This window comes from Neophocaena asiaeorientalis, unplaced genomic scaffold (assembly GCF_003031525.2).
Source record: "Neophocaena asiaeorientalis asiaeorientalis breed wild unplaced genomic scaffold, Neophocaena_asiaeorientalis_V1.1 scaffold540, whole genome shotgun sequence".
Taxonomy (NCBI): domain Eukaryota; kingdom Metazoa; phylum Chordata; class Mammalia; order Artiodactyla; family Phocoenidae; genus Neophocaena; species Neophocaena asiaeorientalis.
The window spans coordinates 4,156,587-4,156,961 of NW_020172141.1; the positions used below are offsets into that span (position 1 = coordinate 4,156,587).

The 375-nt window shown below is 54.1% G+C and overlaps 1 protein-coding gene across 2 annotated transcripts in view; it reads right to left on the reverse strand.

Annotated features, from left to right (window-relative positions):
• Positions 1 to 375, reverse strand: part of ADORA2B (adenosine A2b receptor) — a 20,310-nt gene that overhangs the window by 18,827 nt on the left and 1,108 nt on the right. The gene's annotated exons all lie outside the window — the stretch shown is intronic.

Genomic DNA, 375 nt, shown 5'->3' on the forward strand with positions numbered 1-375 from the left:
AAACGGCCGTCTGCTCTCCGCCCACATGCCAAACACTGATGCCACACACAGCGGGAACATGGGGCCAGCGCTGAGACCCAGTCCTGCTGCTACACTGATTCAGAGGCACCATCCCGCGTGTCCTCCCCTTGCCTACAGGACGCAGGTACCTACCTCTGGAATTACTGGCAGGATTAAAGGATGTAAGTTTAAAGCGCCCGACAGAGTTGGCAATCAAGAGATTAATTCCTTCCTTTCCCTCCTACTCAATTTCCCTGTCTCAGTTCTAGACCCAAAGAGATCCCAAGTTCACCCAACTCAGAAACGCCAAAGGGCATCTAGGCGTGCACGCAAGAGAGAGTGAGAGAGGAAGAGGGAGAAGGAGAGGGAGGGAGG